Source organism: Felis catus, chromosome C1, assembly GCF_018350175.1.
Source record: "Felis catus isolate Fca126 chromosome C1, F.catus_Fca126_mat1.0, whole genome shotgun sequence".
Lineage (NCBI taxonomy): Eukaryota > Metazoa > Chordata > Mammalia > Carnivora > Felidae > Felis > Felis catus.
In genome coordinates this window covers 2,381,240-2,395,564 of record NC_058375.1, presented here as the reverse complement: position 1 = coordinate 2,395,564, position 14,325 = coordinate 2,381,240, and positions in this window count along the sequence as shown.

Genomic DNA, 14,325 nt, shown 5'->3' with positions numbered 1-14,325 from the left:
ATGAGGAAAAAGTAACTCCAATTATTGGAGGTATGACTGGGACCCAGCAGGGGAAGCCATCTTGTCCGTTGCCACGGTCCAGATAAAGACCCTGCGTGGTTCTCCCCACTGGGAGTCAAAGGCCTGGCTTCCCAAGGCAATCTTGGAGGCAAAGAGCTGGAATCACCCCAGAGCTAACCTGCCCTGGGAGTTAGGAAGAACAAGGACAGCCCCAGAGAAGCGGCGGGCAGGAGAAGGACACGGGTAGACAGAGTCACAGCTCAGGATCCTGAACAAAGCCAAGGGTGGTTTGGCCTGCCTCATGTCCAGAATGCCTATCGAAATCCTGACTGAAATTCCTTGGGAATTGCAGGCAAGCCCAGCCTGTGGCAGGCACTTTGCAGAACACGTTGTCCCCATCCTCCTATGTCTTGCAACAGAAACTTCTCTGAATAATTCAGAGGCATTAGTTAAATCAGGTCTCACACGCCTAAATCCATGTGGGTCTCTAATCAAATTACGGCGAAGTCAATGTTGTTAAGCTCTTATTAGCAGTAATAGTATTTTAAAATAACTGAATTTTTTCACGGTATGTGATGGAGTTTTTAAGTACTTTTGTCATGTCAGCTACCAGCTAGCATCTGTGGCTCACCCAGCCATTAATTTTGCTGAGAATTAATGTAATAGTCAGCTTCCATTGCTGTAACAAACAGTCCCAGTATCTCAGGGGCTTCCAACAATTGGAGTTACTTTTTCCTCATTTTCCTCAAGGTCTATATATTGACTATAGCTCTACTGGGCTCTGCTGAGAGTAGAGGAAATGTCCCATTTTTTTTCTTTCCTCCATTTTCATACCCAAACTCCAAGAATTCCCACTGCATGCAACACCAGCATCAGTGAAAGCCCAAAGGAACCTAAAATCCTGCAAGACAATTTTCTTCTCCAATTACAGACGCTGTGGTCTTAAGAGAGTGGAGTAGGGGCACCCGGGTGGTTCAGTCAGCTGAGGGTCCAACTTTGGCTCAGGTCATGATCTCTCTATCTGTGAGTTTGAGCCCCACTTTGGGCTCTGTGCTGACAGCTCAGAGCCTGGACCCTGCTTTGGATTTTGTGTCTCCCTCTCTCTCCCTGTCCCTCCCCTGCTCGTTCTCTCCTTCTCTCTCTCTCTGTCTCAAAATTAAATAGAAAACATTTTTAAAAATTAAAAGAGTGGAGTAGATCCCACTGCTTTTATCGCTTCTCTGTCCTCCTACAATCTTGGGCCAAGCAAAATTTGTTGTAGGAAGTACATGCCAGAACAAGATAAATAAAGCCCTCAATTTATGGCTGCAAAACCATAAAGGGGACTCTCCCCCAGAAAATCATAAAAAATCATGGATATTACAGAGAGGGAGGAGCTTGGAAAACTTCTGGGATTTTTCCCAAGTTGTGCATATGTGGATATGATCTAAACAGCAAGGCAGCAAGACAGGACAGATCCAAACAGCAATTAAAGGACTTTAAAAACGAAACTTCATTTCAACCTCCACAACCTTTAGTGGGTTGGTCATAACTTGTGGCCTGAACATAACTAAGTTGATGGTCTGATAAAGCAACAAAAATATCAGCATTCTACCTATGATTTAATTAAGATACAGAGACCCATAGCATAATATTCAAAGTGTTCAGAATGCAATCCAAAAGTACTCAGCATACAAAGAAGCAGGAAAATCTCAACACTGGTAAGAAAGACAATTAACAGACACTAACATCAGGGCAACACAGATGTTGAAATTATTCAACAGACTCTAAAGCATCTTCTATAAAAATTCTCCAGCAAGCAAGGGGACACTCTTGAAACTCGTGAAAGATAGATTGTTTCAGCCAAAAAAATAAAAGATACAAACTAAAGAATACAATCAATATAATTTTTAAAGCCATTGAATGGGCTTCATAGCAGAATGATGATGATAGAGGAAAGACTCAATGGACATGAAGATATCTCAATAGAAAGGATCCAATCTGAACAGAAGAGAGAAAGAAAAATAGAAAGAAATTAATAAGAACTCCAGGATCTGTGGAGCACTACCAAATGAAGCTCTAACATTTTACCAGCTGTATGTCCTTGGAAAGGTTCTGAAATGAAAGCAGAAAGGACTTTTGTCTTCCCACTAAGTGTCAACATACATCATCTTAGTAAATCCTCAGGACAACCATCTGACACAAGCATAGGCAACAATGACTACATTTTACATCTACAAAAATTGAGGATGAAAGGAGTCTAAAAGTTTTCCTCAACCTAGTGACAAGGATGGGCTTTTAACTTGACACACCATCACCAGAGCCCATGTCGCTACTCTTGACAGCTATCTTGTTTCTTTCAATTAACAGTTGTGCTAGTAATTGTGCTAGTGATTATAGAATGCATGGATGGATAGATGCATGGGTGGATAGAAGGATGGATAAATGGATGAATGGATAAATGGATGGAAGGAAGGAAGGAAGGAAGGAAGGAAGGAAGGAAGGAAGGAAGAAAGGAAGGAAGGAAGGATAAATGAATGGATACATGCATGCATGCATGGGTGGATGCATGGATAACTGGATGCATGGATAAGTGGATGGACAGATGGATAAGTGTATGGATGTATGGATAGATAGATGGATACATGGATGAATGCATGGGTAAATGGATGGATGGATTCATGCATGGATTGAAGAAGTCTTAAATATCCAAGAACGGTGAGGGTCCTCTCACCAGGGAGGAGTGGATGATGGATGGATCTATGAATGGGTGGATGCATGGATGGATAAATGGATGGATGGACAGATGGACGGATGGATGGATGGATGGATGGATGGACAGATGGACGAACCATTCAGTTTGGCAAAATGAGACAGGGGCTTCAGGGAAAATGTGGAAACCTGAATTCTGGTCTATCTCACCATGAGCTAATAGCATGACCCAGAACAAGTTACCTCCCCCCATCTCAGCTAAGCTTCCTCATCTATAAAATTAAAAATTATATTATACTATCATTAGGGCCATTGTCAACCCTGACAGTTAAGGATCTCAATCATCTTCCTGCAGTGACACCCAGCTATTGCCTGAGTACATCTTAGGTTCGCTCCCATTTGCCAGAGGGAATGGCGCTGTCCTGGGTGCTGAAGGACAGGCTTGCAAGCCGTGGGAGCTGGGGATTTTTCTGAGCAATGTCTTTCCCTGGGGCTTCCTCCAACCTTTCTGCATGAGTTCCACTGAATGCTGACTCGGTTTATGAGAATATTTCATGCTGGAGGGAGCTGTTCAGGTTAATCCATTTTCTCTCCCAGGCTCCTGTCTCTTGCAAGTGTGTTTAAGACTTCTCTGCCCAGTCTTGAAAATGTTTCCTCCCAGGCAGTTTGTGTTTGCAATCATTGCCCTTCCTGCCTCTGTCCAGCTGCAATTCTCAAAGTTCTCTTACTTCCAATCCATCTGTCCTTTGAAGACTTAACCTGTGGGGCTCTATAACAGGTCCAAGCCTGCCAGTCTGAGGGGCTGTTGGATTTGTCGGTGGCAGAAGGAACCTATCCAGAGTCGGGGAAAGCAAGGGTTCTGTGTGTTCAGCTCTAAATTCAAGGGTGCAGCATCTAGTTTCCCACAGCACAAAATTGCTGAGATTTCCAACCCTGGTGACTGGACCACATGTGAAACCAAAGAGGAATTGAGTGTGGAGCCAGGAAAGCATCACGTTAGGCAGGAGAGTGGGAGATTGTGAGTCGGCTGGGTAGCTGTGTGCCACAAAGAGATTTCCATGTCTCCACCTTTCCTCCCATTCTAAATTGGTCGCTGGAAGAAACCCAACTCCAACCCACTAAAGTTTTGTGCATTGAAAGGATATAGGGGAACCTCACAGAATTCAAAGATGAGTGGGCGGGAAGAGCAGGAATAGAGACAGACCTCAGGAACTGCTCGATCCTGGGACCAGAGTGCTTCAACCATCCCTCAAAATATAACATGTTCCTCTGGGCACATTTTTTCACTCTCCTTTCCTACTGAGGACTGCTGTTTTTTGCTTCCCAGTCCTCCCGGAAAAAAACTGGACTCCAGCAGCTCTAAAGTTTGACATGCTACTGCTTCCCCCACCCAAATAGAGATGGTCCCAATTTCTATCTTTCCCAGATCCAGAGCTCCAGAAAAGGATTTAATGGCCCAGCATAGGTTGGGCACCCACCCTTAGACCGATCGACTATGGCAAAGGGCTAGGGTCAGGGTCATTCTTGGAGTCCCCTGCGTGCCACTGAAGTGTGGGCAGGGCAGCGTCAAGATGGGAGGGAGAGGCTCAGGCACTCAGGAGCCCCTTCCATTCACAAAAACACATCCTCCTTGTCCCTGGCTGTCAGAATGGCCTCAGAAATGGGCGTTGGTGATTAGCTGTCTGTCCTGGACACTCTTGAAGATGACCAGGTCTTCTTCTCTCCACCCTCTGTGGCTTCCTTGTCACTCATTCATACCCAGAATTACCCACAACCTGAAGCGGGTCATATCCTATTCACACAGGAGATTGCAGCATAGCTCTTGACTATTTCTTCTTAGCCTATTGAGTCACTATATTCCTATAGCCTCTTCATCCATCCTGTGGCTGACCCACCCAGGAAGCCCCAGAAAGCTGGACCAGAAGTCGTCTTTGACCCTCCTTGTCAACCAGACTCACCCTCGTTAGATGCCACCCAAGCCCCCGGTCCTTCCACTTTTTATAAATCCACTGCCCCATGCCAGGGCAGTTTTCCTGGGAGTCCCCTCCTCCCTGAGGGCTCTGTCAACAAGCTCTCTCCTCCACCAGGGTCCTTCTCTGATGCATTTGGACTTCCATATACACAACACTTCCTTGTCAACTTCTTTTCCACTTTTATAGAATTGTTTTCCCTTTGGCTTGCCTTTAAATCTCTGCCTTCTCTTCTCCCTGACCTTTAACTTGATGTATTTAATATTACCGCTGTAAGGTTCTTAGTCTGTCCATTCCATCTGTCACAGACATGCCCACGCACCCGAGGAATTCACAGTCTACAGGATGGAATCTTTGGACAAATGATCTTTCATTATGTGCACTTCTGCTCACGTTGTTTTTGTGGGTTCTGGACGTTGTCAACCTCAGTGGCAGGTGTTGCCCTCCCAGAATACCATCATGTTAACATCATGTTAACGGGTGACCTGTCTAAAGCACAGTCATAGTCTTAGAGGAGGGCAGACGGCTTCCAGCAAGTCTCTGAGAAAGAGGTATGATTGCCTCCAATTTGGTCACACTGTTTTTCCCAAAGGTCCCCCTGCCTGAGGATATGCTGAAAAGGCATCTGCTCTGTATCTGAGGGTTTAACATGCTTTTGATGCCTGGAGGGCAGGCTAGTCTCTGAGTAGCACAAACATATCCAATGTTTAGACCCCATCAACCCACCGAGGACCCTCCTGGTCACCTGCTGCTCTGACCCACATATCCCCCAGGTGCCTGGGACAAGATTTTGAATATTCAGCCACTGTGACTCTCTCTTACTTTGCACTGATGTCAATAAATGTCAGAACTTGCCCCCCACAAGCTCCTATGCCCTCAGATGCAGGTCAAACATGCAGACATTTTACATCATTCAGCTGCATGTCTGGCAGGAATTCCGAAGGGGAGAACCCGGTCCTAGAAGAGGTCAAAGAAGGCTTCACAAGGGCATTATTTTTTCAATTGGCTCTGCTGGGGAAAAAAAAAACGTTGAAAGATATAAAGAGAGAGAAAATGTTGTTCCTCCTAAGATGGTCCAGAAACACTTCTCTCCTGCTGTCCAACTCTGATGAGTGTTCATTTGAAAATACTGGCACCAAGAATTAAATGGGGTTATCTGGGTATGCTGGGAGATTGAAAGACTCACGTCCACTCCTGCGTGTGAAGTCTCTTTGGAGTTTCGAACACAATAGAGAATTCGACCCCATCCAGGTATGATCCCATCCAGAAAGCCTTCCTTGGCTGCTCTAAACTCCCAGTCTCTCCTTTCTTGGAACTCCTGAGGGTCTCCACTTGGGTTTTAGAATTTCTTACCAGGGGCAGTAATTATTTCTTTGCTATGGCTATACTGAGTCTACCTTACTAGATTATATATTCCAAGGACAAGCCCAGGGTCTGACTCCTTTCCAATATACGTGTGTACGTGCGTGTGCATTAGCAGACATGGGTCCTAGCATTAATCTGGCCTTGTATTAATGGACACCTTCCCAAAGGCAAGTGATAAAAAAAAAAAAAAAAAGCCACCATTGGCTGAAAAGGGAATTCATTTACATGCTTAACAGAGAAACCTGAGGTGGTCTTGCTTCGGATATGGCTTACCCTAATCGGGCTCCACAAGGTGACAGGTGGCATCTCCAGCTTCAGGGCACCCCAATATTCCAGGTTCCACGCATGCCCCTTCCCTAGAGTCTGCACCTAGGCCTCATTACATCTGATTGACGCTGACCAGAACACATGCAAATTCTGAACTGTTCATTGTGGCCATGGGATATGAGGCTCTGGTTGCCCAGACCTGGGTCCTGTGTCTACTCCTGGACTAGAATTAGAGGCAACTCTCCCCAAAGCATAAGCACTAATAATGGGAACTAGGTGGACGAGGAGGGTCCTCTCACCAGGGCAGAGTGGATGATGCAGAGAAACAACTTTATTAAATGGCCCTGGAAACTAGTAGAGGCACAAACGAGGACTCGTCCAAAAGAGAGGATGGACCCCAAAACCCTCTGCTTGGGTGCTGGAGCGAGGGCACAAATTACTGACGGGGCGCCCAAGGTACGCCTTGTCCTGCTGACAGCCACCCTTCTGGCCAAGTGGGAGGCATGGAGAGGAAGTAACCAAGGGGTCCTGAAGCCAGAAGAGGGAGCAGGAGGCCCAAACAGGGACACCCAGGAAGGTCAGACATGAACCTGCTGCAGGGCGGCTAGTGAGCCTGGGATGCCCAACACCGAGCCCTTCTCCGTTTGCAAACACCCAGTTCCCTCCCATCCCTCCCGGGCTGTGCTCACCGCAGCCTCTCTCTCCTCATAGACTCCAAGTAACTTAGGAGCCGTGAGTTCCCACTCCTTCCTCTTCAAGTCATGTATCAGTGAGGACACCACACCCTCCGCTGGGCGACACGGCCATTTCAGCCAGTGGTGCCGGGTCCCTGAGCCTCAGGAGACAGCGTTGATGTGCTGGACGGCACTTCCCAGACCGCTGGCCAGTTTTCACTTCCTGCCCGTTACCCCTCCCGGTGTGTTTGTCCCCCCGCCTCTTACTGCCGCCACGGGAGACCAGACCCGCGTTTATGTGGCTCAGAACCAGAGACCGGCAGCTGCCTCCCAAGGCGGGGGAGGCCACCCAGGACTTGAACCCACATAGAGCAGACAGGCCTGCCAGGTGAGCACAACCACCGCCCCAGGGAAGGCCGGCGGGGGCGGGGGGGGGGGGGGGGCAGGGGAGGTGGGCCTCCCCCAGCCCTGATGCAGCAGGAGATGGCCACCTGCTGCTGGAGAAACCAAAGCCACCGCATGAAGTCACAGCCCATGAGGCCTTCCGTGGGCACTCAGAGCCTCTCCAATCACATCTTTTCTGTGGACGGTGTTCCCTCCCCCCGCCGCCGTTGGGTCCAACACAGGCAGCCCTGCCCCTCTCTGCCCTGCTCCAGAACAGCCAGAGTTCAGGGGAGACCTGACTGGGGGGAGGGGGGGTTCCGAGGAGAAAGGGCACTGTCCTGATGACCAGGTGTGTGACCGTGTGCCCAGCCGGCACTGACAGCAGAGGGCTCGGGTCAGGCTCCAGTGCGGGTGTGGCCTGGGGCAAAGCCCTTGCCTCTCTGATCCTTGGTGTCCTCTGTCGAAAACCCCTCATACACGTGCTGTGTGCACATTGAGAATTAAATGAGATATTCTCCATGTGGCTGACGTTCCCAGGAGTCTACTCAAGATCTGTTCTCACCTTCTTCCTTAGAAACATAACCCCCTTTATGTGGGACAGCACTTAGCCCCGAATAACATTTCCCATCTGACCAGTGAGACATGAGCAGGACTAACGTGTGGCCACTTCTCTTAAAGGACATGCGTGTGACTCCATCCGCCCCTGTTCCCTTTCTTTCCTCACCTGCGGCTGTGATGGTTGAAGAGTTCGCAGGACTTCCAGGAAAATCTCACAAAGGGAGCTGAGTCAGGTAGAAGTCGCACCTCTTTTGTCCTCCCCCACCCACTTTCTCTGTATCTTTGGCTAGAATGAGAAAGTGATGGCTGGAGCTCCAGCATCCATGTTGGCTCTTGAGGTGACTTTAAGAATGGAAGTCTTGTGTGGCGTAGAAGAAGTACAGAAGCATCCCGCATCCCTGACGGCATCAAACACTCCGTGGCAGCTTTTTATTTCCTGTCCCTTAAGCTTTTATGTACTTGAGCCAGTGCTAGTTGGGGTTTTTACGATACATGCAGCCAAGCTTTAGCTTGACTATTACAGTATATAAAGCCATGTGCATGGGGCGCAGTGTTCCCTGGCTCTGGAGCTTTTGAAAACTCCGTTGTGCATCTTTCCCAAGAGCACCGAGAGGTCCCAGGCTGCCCGCACCTCCAGCGTGGGGTGGGAGTGGCTTGGGCTGTGTCTTTGCAAACAGACATCCCAGGAGGAGTGGGGCTCCTATTCCTAAGAGCTGCCCCTCTGGCGCCCGTGGGTTCACAGCGAAGGAGAAGGTTAGCCCAGTAGCCTTAGCATCGCAGCCACCCGCCCCTCTGCTCACCGAAGGGAAACAATGATTCATTCCTGACCCCGGCTGACCCAGCACTGGGCTCGTGAAGACACTCATTCCGGCCTGATTTTGTTTGCTTTCATCGGTCTGTTCCTGCCTCTGACCTTTGACACAGCCCAAACTTCAATCAGATCTTTAGAAACCGGCTTCTCCTCTGCACATCAAAAGCACAGACAGGCTGGTGGGAGCTCGGCATCTAAGAAATGCCCTTGGTCACGCCTCCCGTCATCTGCAAAGCCACGGGGAGACTAGATTCCACACTGGCGGCTGTCAGATTATGGAGTTAGAAGTCCACGCCGCGGAACAGAAGTACGGGAGACCATCAAAGCCTTGCTGGGCAAACAGCAAGATGAAGCCAGGCTCTTACAAAAGCCTGACATCCCCTCCCACGCTTCTGACAACGCACCAGCCTTTTGGGGGAAATCCATGAAGAATTAGCTTAGTGGCCATGCACGGGGAAAGACCCCTGAAGGGACTGAGTAGTGCCTGTTCCAGCCAAGCCTGGAGAACCCCAGAATCCAGGGGGCAGAGGGCAACCTCTCAGGGTGAGCGGGTCGTGCCCCCGCGGTGGGCAAGGCCGGTCCTGAAGCAGACACTGACCCGTACTAGAACACCAGAGCCTAACAGGAAGACCAAGGGGTCAGACTGTCCAGCCGAGAGGGGCTTCCACACCCCGTGGTCCCTGCTGCCCCAGGAAGGGGTGAATGGGGTCTCCCCCCACCCTCCCCTGTCTCAGCTGTGAGGAGCAAAGGAGGAGCCCGAGAGAGAAAGTTTTGGGGGGATGGGCACAGAGACAGGCAGGTAAAGAGAGAAAGAAGGAGAGGGACGGAGAGAGGCAGATAGATGGACAAAGGGTAAGAGAGACAGACAGAGAGACAGGGAGGGAGGGAGACAGACAGAGAGACGGGGGGTGGGGGAGGGAGGTTTTGCCTCATTCTGCTCTGCTTTGCTGGTTTCACGACAGCAGCAGGTCTCGGGATAGATCTGCCTCCGGGGTCGGTCGTTAGCACTTTCCTCCAGACCTCTCTCCAGGAGCAAACGGGCAGGATGGCCCTGGAGGCGACCGAGTGTCAGTTAGAGGCAAATTACAACTTGTGAGCTCCCACTCGTGCTCCAAGGTTTGAGATGTCTGCTGTAACCTGTCAAAGGCCGACTTCTCTCCACCAGAGCAGTCCATTGTGTTCCGTCTCTCAATATAGATTTATGGATGTGTTTTCAATGCTAAGAATAGAATCCTTCAAGGGTTTTTTATTCTTTTTTTTTAAGCATGCTAAACAGGCCCTGGAAGGAGGAAAGGAGTGGATCTGCCAGGCTGTCGCCACACATCAGGAAGACGACTGCTCAGAGTTTCAGGCTCGGGGGAAGGGGCGGCACCTGCTGCAGAGACGGGAAACCAAGGAGCCGCCTAGCCCTTGGCTTTGGATTCACGGCTCAAGGTTCCCCTGCGCCTGGGGGCCCGGCTCTGGGCCTTGTGGGGATCCAGCTCATCTGCTCACCAATAGCTGGTGTTCATTGGGTGCGTCCTACGTGACAGTCTCCCACGCGCCCCCCCCCCCCCGCCCAACGCCACGCAGCAGCGTCCGCATCCCCAGAGGTTTGAACATGGACTCAGGCCTGAGAGTGGACAAGTGCTGGAATCAGTGGACTCGGGTAACCCTGAAACGGAGCAGACCTGCCCACTGTGGCTGTGGGTGTGCACCTGTGCACCTGCTCCGGGATCTGCTGTCTTGTGCCCATCTGTGCCGTGGGCACAGTCATACCCGCCACGCCGGGCTGCTCTGGGCACGACAGGCCACACGTGCTGGGACCCGAAACACACACAGCGCCCGCTTGAGAAACCAGAGGACCATGGACGGCGGCCCTGGCATGCTGCAGGAGGGCCAGAGGGCAGGGCTTTGAAAGAATGGAGGGGGCACTTCTGAGGGTCCTGGACTGGGGGCTGCTCAGGCCTGGCCAGTCTCAGAGCATCACTCCTAGAGGCAGCACGCGGACTCCGCTGTCCCAAGGCCACCCCTTCGTGGGATTGCTAAGAGGGCAGACTCTGGAATCTGGAGCGTCCAGGACCAGCCAGGAGACGCTAGGCTTGTTACTCACACCTCCAGGCGCCTGCTCTCCTGTCTGTGAAGTGGGGTTCTTGGGAGTGGAGAGGCACTGCCCGGGGGGAAGCCCAGCCGAGCCCTGCTGGGCCGCAGTCTCCACCTGTCGCCTGACACGTGGAAGGTGGGACCTGCCCCCTCCGTCATGCAGAATTCCCCTGCCAAACACTGGCATTTACAGAATGTTCTCGTCCACCCTTTGTACTCTTCCTACAAGGCTGGGAAGAGGGCCCCGTCCTTCCCAGCAAGCTGGCAGTAAGACATTGGGACCCTTTTAATGAGCCTAAACAAACAGGGGAGAGATGGACCCCACACACCCGCAGAAGCCCCTCCATATTCTGGTCATTAATGACTGGCTTTCATTTTAGGGGCAAACCCCAGGCCCCGGGCCACGGCCTTTCCCAAGAGAAGAGAGTGCAACTCCCGAGAGAGAGCTGTCTGGTCCGGACGGCATCATCCCAGCATTCGGGAGGCCGGAGAGATTCACCGGGCATCTTTCTACCATTAGAACCTGAAGAGTGAGCCGTCAGCATGGAGCGGGGCAGGGAGGAGACAGGAGCTACTTGGTGGGGGGGGGGGGGTCATCTGTTCCCCACCTGTTTCCTTATTGTCCTTCCCGTCCCCAGCCCCCAGCTCACGAATATCCACAAACTTGGTCTTGTCTCTGCTAGGTTCCCCAGGCCCCAGGTGGATCAGGTCACATCAGAAACATTGGCGGGGCCCTGGGCGCTAGAGAGGACACCGGACCCCACGGATGAAGGGCAGAGACGACATTCATCTGAAGGGGGTCTGCCACCTGCTGCCCTGGGGCCACATGCAGGTGCTGGGTCATCGGGGGGCAGAGCTGCACTCCCAGGCCTCTCACAGGCAGAGCCCTGGACAGCTCAGCACCGTCCCGGGGACCTCAGGTGAGCCTGTGCGGGAAACCACCTGAGCTGCCCGGCAGCGGAGTCGGGGTCCACGCTGGGCCGTGGGGTGTGGGGCTTGTGTCCACGGCCGCCGCATGACAGGCACAGGCCAGGCCGCCCTCTGGGGAGCCGTCCAGTCCCCATCCGGGCTCCTGGGGACTGGCCCTACCTGCTCCTGCACCTGCCACATGGGACCAGGGCGTGTGATCAAGGTGAGGGGACCCCGCTGGGTGAGAGGAAAGCGTCTGGCCAGAAAGAAGGGCCCTTGGGAGCCGCCAGATGCCCCAGAGGGACAGCTGCCAGCCTGCCTCCTGCCCCTTCCCTTATACTCAACCGGCACTTTTATTTTGGTGTTTTTTCCCACCTTTTAAAAAATGTTTTTGCATTTTTCCTTCACATCTGGTTCCCCAGTGCACTGGACGGAAGCTAGGCTCAGCTGTGACTAATCTAAAATGCCATTAATATAAATTGGGGCTAATTACTCAGTCCCTCTCGGCCATCCAGCCCTGGGCTTCTCGAGACAGAACCTTCTAGAAAAAGGACGCTTTTACAGGACGGGGCCAAGACTCCCCATGGACTGCTCACCAATTCCCAGCTCCTACAGCTCAATTTTCTGTGGAACAGCTTGTTTTGAAGGTTCCTTTCCCCTCTGGCTGCTCAGCCTATGCCAGAGTACAAATCAGGAGCCCATTAAAGATACATGTCCCGGCTTCTCGGTGGCAGAACGGCCAACACAGGAGCCGAGCGCCCCAGCCGACCACAGCCAGCTCTCTGATAGCCAACGCTGCTCTGCTCCTCAGAGCCTTCCTGTCGGCAGACTTCCCTGATCACATATTTATCAGGTCAGGTTTGAAGTGAGCCGTGAGTACAGGGAGAACACTTAGCACAGAGGCAGGATGGAAACACTGGTTCTCCAGATCTTTCCAGCTAAAGTGAGCTGGCATCTGAGCAGCGGCCCAGAGCCACTCCCCAAGCACAGGAGTGGTGGGGAGGGGGGAGACTGCTGGAGCTGGGGGCAGCTCCCAGGGCTGCAGCCTGCCACGTCCACTGTGCCCCTGATCCAGCACCAGCCCTGGTGGGAAGTGTCTGAGCAGAGGGACCACGACGTGTGTGCGGCTCAGGGATGCAGGACGGAGTGCGGAGCTCAACACCCTGTACAGTGAGGAGGGGGCCAGCAGGGCGGTAACTGGTGGCAAAGGTTTCTGTTCCTCAGGAAGGGGTGGCTTCACGGCCCTAACGTTGTCCCGGGTCGGGGAGGAGGGCTTGGGAATTGGTGGCTTCAGACTGGGCCACGTATCAGCCCTACCTGACGGTCCAGGTCACCTCCTTGGATCTGGCGTCCCCACCAGAAAATGGAGATGCTGCCACTCGGCTCAGGACCGTACTGTGAGGTTGCACTGGATGTGGAAGGCCCGGCACACAGCCGGCACCAAATAAATGCTCCTTCTGCCCACCGTGACATCAGTCCCATAGACGCCGGCCTCAATCCCCCTGAGCAGGGATTTCTGGACCCACAGGTGACCTAGTGGGCATCGGGCTTGCACACCAACCGGAACCTCTCGGTAAACTTTTTAAATAAAAACAAAACATAGCATTTAAAGACTATCCGCGGTGGCGACGGCTGAAACAGACAGCGTCCGCACCTGTGGGCACCCACCTAGAGCTCCTCTGGGGAAGATGAGTTGACCCCTGGGATGGCCACAGACGACCTCTGTTCTCACTCTCTCCTCCCACCGTGACGGCGAGTCCTGGCTCGCCACTCGGGATCGCTGGGGGTGGAGGCAAGTCCGGCGGGGCGGTCGGCGGCCACGGGCGCCCACGGGCAGCGAAGACCAGAGCTGAGGAGCTGCTCGCTGCAGACCGGGAGCTGTGCCTGACGGCAGGCCGGTCCGAAGCCGGGAACGGAGGTGTCCCTCCCTGGGGGGACGTGAGAGGCGGTCCTCTTCGACACCCCCGGCGTCTTATCCTCAGCCTTGGCCGTGGAGTGACAGCTCTTTCATGGAGTGATGAGTGTTGTAAGGGCTGTTTCAACCCCTCACTTCAAATGCCTGCATGAGCCCCGGCCCCTCAGCTTGCACGTGGGAGAGCAGAATGTGGCAGCCTTGGCCCTTTCTAGCACCCCGGCCAGAGAAACACCCTGGCCTCTGTCTCACTATTTCCTGCATACGCTGCCCTCCTTCCCCGAGCACAGAGCCTACTGGCCCCCGGAGGCTGCCTGGACCCCAGGACCCCGTCAGGGCCCACGCACGGAGCTCCACCCGGCTGTCCCAGTGTTCCCCACAGCTCCCCAGCACATCGCTGGCTACGCAAAAACTCTCTTCACCTGTACACGGACCCACGAGCCCCGACACTGTTCTCCCTCCGTGCAAAGTGCCCGCACGCGCCAGCCGCCGTTCACGCCGGGCCCACCCGCGGTTCCACCCCACCCTGCCGTGGCAGGTGTGCGGGCGTGCGCACGCATTAGGAACACCATTCACACACACTATGCGTCCCAAGGTGTCGTGGGATAGACGGATGTTGCCAAATTGTCATCCTGTCCTCTCTGAGCCTAACAGGTGCCTTTCACCGGTCGTTTGGACTGCCCGACAGTACCAAAGCGCGCA